The sequence below is a fragment of the Astyanax mexicanus genome, chromosome 6 (assembly GCF_023375975.1).
Source record: "Astyanax mexicanus isolate ESR-SI-001 chromosome 6, AstMex3_surface, whole genome shotgun sequence".
In the NCBI taxonomy this organism is placed as follows: Eukaryota; Metazoa; Chordata; class Actinopteri; order Characiformes; family Acestrorhamphidae; genus Astyanax; species Astyanax mexicanus.
The window spans coordinates 6635958-6644042 of record NC_064413.1 but is presented as its reverse complement, the minus strand read 5'-3'; the positions used below and the strand labels follow the sequence as shown (position 1 = coordinate 6644042).

Sequence of the window (8085 nt, the reverse complement as noted above, 5' to 3'; positions counted from 1 at the left end):
TACAATAAAAACATTACATTAAGTTTTTTATTTTATTTTATTATTTAAGTAATTATATTTTATAATATTTATTTTTAAATGCCTTCTTATTACTTTAATGTACTATAAGAGGATGTAATTTTATAAAATAATTAATACATATAGTTTTGTTTTGAGAGATACCTTTTAAAATATTTTTGCAACAATGACATTTCTCTAATATCAGAAACAATTATATGAGCATGGCTGGATTACTGACCGGGCCAGTGGGGCCAGTGCCCAGGGGCCCTTGAGGTCAGGGAGCCCTGGAGGGGCCCTGGCCCAAAACATTTTGCGACGCCAATGAACATTTATGATACAATATATATTTTTTTTCCATTTTAAGGATTCTCTGGCTATTAGGGACTTTAACCCCAGGGCCTGTTGGGGGCCCTAGCCATGCTTTTGGGCCTCTTATGAAAATGGATGAGGCATGGTGGCACTGCTCTGACTCCGACTTCTGGCTATTAGGGGTCCTAGGAAAGAGGGGGGCATATTTTTAGAAGGCCCTGGTTATGAGAGCCCTTTTCAGGGGGCCCTAGAGAAGAGGGCCCAGGGACCCAGACTATCCTTAATCCATCCTTGTATATGAGATACATTTAGTTCATTTTCAACTGATTCCAAATGATCACATCTAAAATAAAACAATAAACCAAAAACATTCTTGTGTAAATATGATACAATAAATAAACAAAAAAACACAAAAAACAGATATCTTATGTGATTTTTTTTTTTATTGTTACCTCAAATGACTTTAAATCACTTTATTATTAATATAGTACTCATTTGTGAATTTCCATACTTTTTTTTTTGCTCATGTTATCAAATAAAAATGTACAAAATATATGTCACATAGACCATAGTAGAACATTTTTAATGACCTTATTACTAAAAGTTACATTTTATGGGGGCAACAACCTCAGTATTAGATTTAAAGGCTTGAAGCTGTAGTTTAGTGGCCTAATGAACACGTTCAGTAATAAACAAGAGCAGCAGCAGGAGCAGCAGGGCTGAGATAAACAGTGATTAACCTGCTGAAATTCAGGACGCAGCTGAATGGCCCACCCTTTGTTAGGAAGCCTGCAGTGGAAACATGGTAAAACCTGTGAGGTGGGTCAATTATAATCCCAATACAACTTGGAATGAAGGGGAACCAGTGAATGAAGCTGCAGGACTATCCCGTTCCCCTCATTCCCCTCATTCCCTTCTTTTTTCTGAGGAAGACACTTCTTTCTCTCCTTGTACTTTACTAATGAGGTCAAATTACACTCAAAATAAGCATGTAGAAGTTGTCCAGGTGTATATTTTGGGTTGGAATTGCCCTTTTTGGACGTTTTTCTTCATCTGACCAAATCTACCAATCCTACAGCTTGCTGTTCTTTCTAGAAGCTTCTACGTCAAAGGAGCAGCAGCTTACAGAGGTAAATATGAGGAGGCAATGGTGGTGTTCTGTTAGTCAGCAGATTTTAGGCAAGTTTTTCTAGCTTTTAAATCAGATATAATGCTGTAAAGACGTAAAGGTGTGCTGATTTGTGTGACAAGGCAATGCTGATACTGATACTGAAGTCCTAACTCAGCTTTTACTGGCTAAACTGTCATTTAACTCTAATTTAAGATCCCTGTAGTGCAGATCTCTGTAGTTTATCTAAGTAGAAACCCTAATTTCAGATAATAATAACAACAATATATAGATCTATAATATCAATCTGACTTGTCATATTACCAGAACAGCATGTGATTTAGACTGACTTTTTCAATCTGGGATTTAAGGGTGGGCAATATTATGTCGTATACAATATATTGTGACACAGAAATATCATGATATTAAAAATGCATATCGTGATAATAGGGCTGTTCTGTCTTAAAAGTAGTCTATTATTTACTCTGAAGCTTTAGGTGTATAATTTATTGTATAATTGTTTTAGTTTGCAGTTTATATGCGTGCACTAAATATTCTGCAATATTATTTGCTGCATTATATTATTTTATGCTATATTATTTATTTTGCCACATTATGATTATACTGTTATACTATATTCCTATTATATTATATACTATTATATATTCCTCATATTTTAGTTTTCCTATATCGCCAAGTATATCGTTATCGCAAAAATACCCTGAAATATCGTGATATTATTTTAGAGCCATATCGCCCACCCCTACTGTGATTTCAATCTTTCTTATCTATAATGTTAAAGAAATGTAGAATCTAGTTTTAGGTATTTTACTGTTTTATCCTAAAATTAAATGTTGAAGATCTACACCTGCACATATCCTTAATGCATTAAGTGTAATTCTATTCAAAATCCTAAAAGCTATGAGCTTGGTTAGCATTTGTACTCATAACTACATCCTGGACACTTTACTAACTAAATGCCTACTGTATACATGCACATTTTTGTTGTCATTATCTGTTGATCTCTTTTTAGCAGTTTTTTTTTCATCTATTCACATGCATATTTTATATAATTTTCTTTGTATCATATATAGTGATGTGTATATAGATATTTTTTTCTTGTATAATTATTGCACTTTTTTCAATAAGTGATTTATTTTTATATACAGTTGACAGTATAATTAGTCAATATATTATAATTTATAATTATTATTAAGATTTATAATTTGTCCATTTGTAGTTATTTTCGCTCACCCTTAATTTATTTTTATATATACATATAAATAAATAAATAAATAAATATAAATAAATTAAGGGTGAGCGAAAATAACTACAAATCGACAAATTATAAACCTTAAAGGGATAGTTCGGTATTTTTGACATGAGTCTGTATGGCATCATCATAACCAGTGTCGTGCATCCACACTGACTTACCCCCCACAGCGTCCTGTGAGCCGAGTTCTTGTCCAGTTTAGGTCAAAGCGAAAGTAGTCCGGCATGTTTGCTGGGGTCAGGAAAATAACTCCTTTTTCTTCCCAAAGCAGTACGTGTTCAAAAGAGTGATTTATTTACATCACAAAAAACTAACCCTGCAAAAGTCACGCCTCGTAAATCACTTGGGTCCTACTTTCTCTCATTTCGTATCAGTGCGCGTCATTCTGACAGCGAGCTGCGCACGCGTCAACAAGCGAGAAGTAAACAAAGCGACCCAAACACGTAGGCTAGCTGTCAGGTTGCAGCGCTGCGCGCATTGATATGGAACGAGAGAAAGTAGGACCCAAGTGATTTACGAGGCGTGACTTTTGCAGGGTTAGTTTTTTGTGATGTAAATAAATCACTCTTTTGAACACGTACTGCTTTGGGAAGAAAAAGGAGTTATTTTCCTGACCCCAGCAAACATGCCGGACTACTTTCGCTTTGACCTAAACTGGACAAGAACTCGGCTCACAGGACGCTGTGGGGGGTAAGTCAGTGTGGATGCACGACACTGGTTATGATGATGCCATACAGACTCATGTCAAAAATACCGAACTATCCCTTTAATTATAATTATAATAATAATTGATATATATATATATATATATATATATATATATATATATATATATATATATATATATATATATATATATATATAAATTTAGGGTTAGCGAAAATAACTACAAATCGACAAATTATAAATCTAAAAAAATTATAAATCTACAAAAAAAAAAAATACAAATTGACAAATTATACTGTGAAATATATATAAAAATAAATCACTTATTAAAAAGTGCAATAACTATACATGAAAAAAAAATCTATATACACATCACTGTATGCGATAAATAGAAAATTATATAAAAATATGCATGTGAATAGATTAAAAAAAATGCTAAAAAGATATATATATATATATATGGCCCTTAAAATATCACGATACTTCATGGTATTTTTGCAATAACGATACTCTTGGCGATATGACAAAACACTGAATAAAAAAATTGTGTATTCTAAGAATACCCTACTGCAACAAAATAAAAATCTAATTTCTATTTATTGCATATTATATGATATAACACACCTCTAACTGAGATATTAAAAATACAATAATTATATCAGATTTGTAACAGAAGTCAATAATATGTTTTTTTTTGTTGTTTTGTTTTTTAGCAGTGACTGGGAAGTCATCGGAAACTGACCAACCAACATGGATCCTACAGAGATACCAGGAAAGGTAACACTGACCCAACTCTACATTTCTTAATGGAGAGCATAATTAGTCCTGTTTAATTGAATGAATTGCAGTATATTTTGAATAAGGAGACCTCAGTTTGTATTCACTTTCAGGAAAGGACTGACCATATTTTTTGGACTATAGACGCACTTAAAATGATTTAATTTCCCAAAAATTCGTCATTACGCCTTATGTATGAATTTTACTATTCAGGTATTAAAGAGCAGTAAAGCCACTCTGCTGAAGTACAGAGTTATACAGGAATTTCAGTTTAGTTCTCCAGCACTGAGACTGGAGCAGTATTAGCATTAGCGCTAGCGCTAGCGCTTTCACTATTCAGAGGTCTATATCTAAATGCTATATCTAAATGCCTCAGAGGTTGTATACATAGCCAAATTTTACAGTTAGCATCTGTTGATAACAGATGCTAACTGTAAAATTTAGCTATGTATACAAGATCAAGGACAAACATGGTTATATAAGTATATAAAGTAAATTTTGACTCTACTCATTATTAGTTTTACAACATGAGTAACAGGGTTGCGTTCACTGAGTGACACACACAACTTGGACAAACATATTTGGAAAAAAAAACTGAAAATTATTAGAGCACTTACTCTTGGTCTTGCCATGTGGGCAGAAAATGTCCTTGTGATGTCACTTCCTTTGTGCCAGTAGACAAATATTTTTAACTCTTTCTCTGCAGGTAAAATTCCTTATGGTAACAGGGTTGAGCGCATGTTGTGGGACACGACTTAATAGCATAAAAACTGTAACATGCAAAACAATGTAGACCAAAGAAGTTGTTTTCATAAGTAAAGGAGACGCATATCAACAATATACAAGAGGAAGTCATTTATTTAGAGCTTATTTTAATTGTTAAGTTTGCTGAAGCAGTTGGTCACCCAATGTGTGGGACAAGAGAAAACGGCCATTTTCTAAGGTGGTCAAAAGGTATTCGGTCTTTTGAATAATATGTAAGGAGCAGATTTTTCCACCATATTTTACAGTTTGTCTTATAACAAGTACATTGTTCACAAAAATTAGTCATTTAGATATTGTGGGTATGTACATTTGAAATTTAAGTGGTTGGACAGGAAATGTACCAAAATCCTGGACTGTCCCTTGTTACAATAAATCACAAAGAAATATATACAAAATGTAATGTTGTATTGCCATTAATATTGTTATTAAAACTACACTGAAATATTGTGATATTATTTTCGGACCATGTCACCCAGCCTGTTATGCACTGTAAGCAGGGTGTTTTAATAACCAAAATTTTGCAGTGAACCCTATTTTTTCAGTGTATAAACAGTTGCTTTCTTTATTTAATTTATGCTGAACTGTTTATTTATGTTAGTTTAAAAAAGGAAACATGAATAACGCGCTTACTGTACAGTCCTTAAATGTAATATTGCAATAATATTGCTTTTTGGCATTTTGTTTTTAGGGGAAGTAGTCTTAGTTTAGTTTCTGGTGGGATTAAATATATATATAAAATATGAAAAACCCTGTGGAAGTAACTCATATAAATAACGTTAAAGTCCAAGAAAATGTTGTCTGCCAGGTGTAGACCCTCCTCCTGTATTTTTTAGCCTGTGGTCGTGTTAAAAAAGCTGATGATGGTCTCTCTGTACCTTCTGTTCTGTCTAACCTGTCCTCATCTTCATGCTCTCATCATCTTTTTGTTTCTGTCCTCCTCCGTCACCCTTCCTCCCTCAGCGCTTCACCACCGCCACCACCTTATAAATACAGCTCACACACAGCCCCACACTGCAGCTGCTGTTTATTGTTAAAGGCGCTCTAAAGGCACCTTGTTCTGTGTTAGTGTTGCTCTTTTTTTTTTTACATTTCTAAAGTCTAAAGTCTTTAATTTGGTGGATTTTTTGCAGAAGGTAAGTGTTTCAAATTATGATTGTAGATTATTTGTCTTAGAGTAATTATTTATTTATAGATAATTTAGTTATTTAGTTAATTCTGCAGCATTTTTGCGCATTCTTGTTATGTAAACTTACATCTCAAGTAAAGTTATGAGCCTATACAGTGGCATAGAATAGTTTAGGCATTTAGATATATTTGTACTTTTTTTGGCACTTTTTTTATTATTTTACATTATTATTTCCTATTGCAGTACTTTTAATTCTAATTTCTCAAATGTATATGGGCTAGACAAAAAAATTATTTAAACATAGCATGTTTACAATGTGCCATAATCTTTTTGTAGTGTTTTACAATTTGTTAAATTCAGTTAAAAACACACACTGCCTCCGTAAAAAACGAATTGATTCAGTTTCTGAATCAGTTTCTCTGTTTTTGTTATTTATAGATATATGTTTAAGTAAAATAAACATTGTTTTTTCAGGCCTCAAACAATGCCAAGAAAGCAAGTTTATATTCATAATGTTTTAAGAGTTTAGAAATCAGTATTTGGTGGAATAACTCTGGTTTTTAATCACAGTTTTCATGTATCTTGGCATCATGTTCTCCTCCACCAGTCTTACACACTGCTCTTGGATATTTTTTTCCACTCCTGGTCCAAGAAATCATGCTGTTCAGCTTTGTTTGATGGCTTGTGATCATCCATCTTCCTCTTGATTATGTTTTTTTTTTCTTGGTTCTCAGCACTTTTACACTGAGCAGTAGACCAATAGAAAAAAAAACTAAAACTATTTAAAATATTTTTTTCACATTAACATTTTGGAAATGTATATAATGACACTTTTACAAACTTCTGGTTGGTCAGCTGTAAAATTATTCAGTTATTGTATTTTTGTTTTTAATATTTTGACTTAAATACTATAAACTTTATATTATAAAACCTAAGATTATAACAAAACCTTTGAAAACAAGTCATGGAACTTTTTAAGTTTTACACTTCTCCATCTAAGCACAACCTTTTAACCTTTTACTTTTAAGAAATAACATTCGAAAGGTAAAAGTTCATGAAGAAAAACTTTATGTTGGCTTGGAAAAGAGCACTATTAATGTTAAAAAAGTTTATAAACTGCTGGAAGGCTGAGTAAAAGTAAAGCTATAGGACCTTAAATCCAATGCGCTCTTTAATTATATTATGCCACCTTACATTCTGACATGAAAGTAAAACTGTTTAACCCTTGTGTGGTGTTCATATTTTTGTTACTCGTTTACTTTGTTACTTGTATTTAATTCAGCAACATTAAGCAATTCTACATTAAAATGCTTTACACATGCTTGCTTCACCTAAATTGCAAGCAATATAAACAGCTTACATGGTTAATATTTGCCCTTTACCTTTCTTATGTTACATTTCTTTCAAAAAGTGCTACTCTTTTTTTTATTAGTTTTTTAATAAAATGTAAAAGAAAATGAATTAAACTCAATATATGAGTAGAAAATTTGTTTAGTTTCAAATTTACAAATGAAGCAATGTTTATTAGCCCTTGGCCAAACATACTGTATGTAATATAAATGTGTAGGGGGGGGGGGGGTGTACAGTGTGTGTTTATCGAAAATGTGTTTTGATATATGTTTTTCACAAAAAATGAGCCAATGCCAATGAGTTTGATTTAGAAAAAATATTTTTTTGTATCATTTGATGAAAAATGAAAACGGGTCCCACAGACCCGAACACCACACAAGGGTTAAATGCTGCTGTTGGGTTTAAATCTGTAAATAAGTACTAAAACTTTGTAGACTGGTGACTGTAGTGTGTAATAAGACTTTTTAAACCTAATACATGTGGCTAATAGAGATGTGTCTAAAAACATTTGGCCCGAATGGGGGAATGCATAAACTGCTGGTCAATAGAGCTGTGTGCAGAAACGTTTGGATCAATGTTGGAGTCCAAAAACATTTGGCTAAATGTTGGAATGCAAAGCAAATACTGCTGGCTAATAGAACAGTGTCCAGAGACTTTTGGCTAAAATGTGGAATGGGTTGCAAATAGGGGTGTGCCATATCGTATCGTACT

The 8085-nt window shown here is 32.7% G+C and overlaps 1 protein-coding gene across 1 annotated transcript in view; it reads left to right on the top strand.

Annotated features, from left to right (window-relative positions):
* Positions 1 to 5909: 5909 nt before the first annotated feature.
* trpv6 (transient receptor potential cation channel, subfamily V, member 6) overlaps positions 5910 to 8085 on the top strand; it is a 30804-nt gene continuing 28628 nt past the window's right edge. Inside the window, exon 1 of the mRNA XM_022674296.2 lies at positions 5910 to 6031. The gene's annotated coding sequence lies outside the window, so the exon portion shown is untranslated. The remainder of the gene's footprint in view (positions 6032 to 8085) is intronic.